Raw genomic sequence first — 225 nt, forward strand, 5'->3', positions numbered from 1 at the left:
CCCGCCGCCAACTCCCGCGACGGCCGCCCGAGGGCCGCGCCCGCCGCGCCGCGAGGAGGTCGCCGCCGCCACCGGCCGCCCCGGCGCCCGAAGTGCGAGAGCGAGAGCGCGGCGCCTCCTGTCACCCGCTCGCCCCGCCCCGGCCCCGCCAGGGCGGAGCCAACCAGGGGCGGGGTCAGAACGGGGGCGGGGTCAGCACGGGGCGGAGCCCGTGGGGCCAACCCC

The sequence above is a fragment of the Muscardinus avellanarius genome, assembly GCF_963383645.1.
Source record: "Muscardinus avellanarius genome assembly, chromosome: 6".
Classification (NCBI taxonomy): domain Eukaryota; kingdom Metazoa; phylum Chordata; class Mammalia; order Rodentia; family Gliridae; genus Muscardinus; species Muscardinus avellanarius.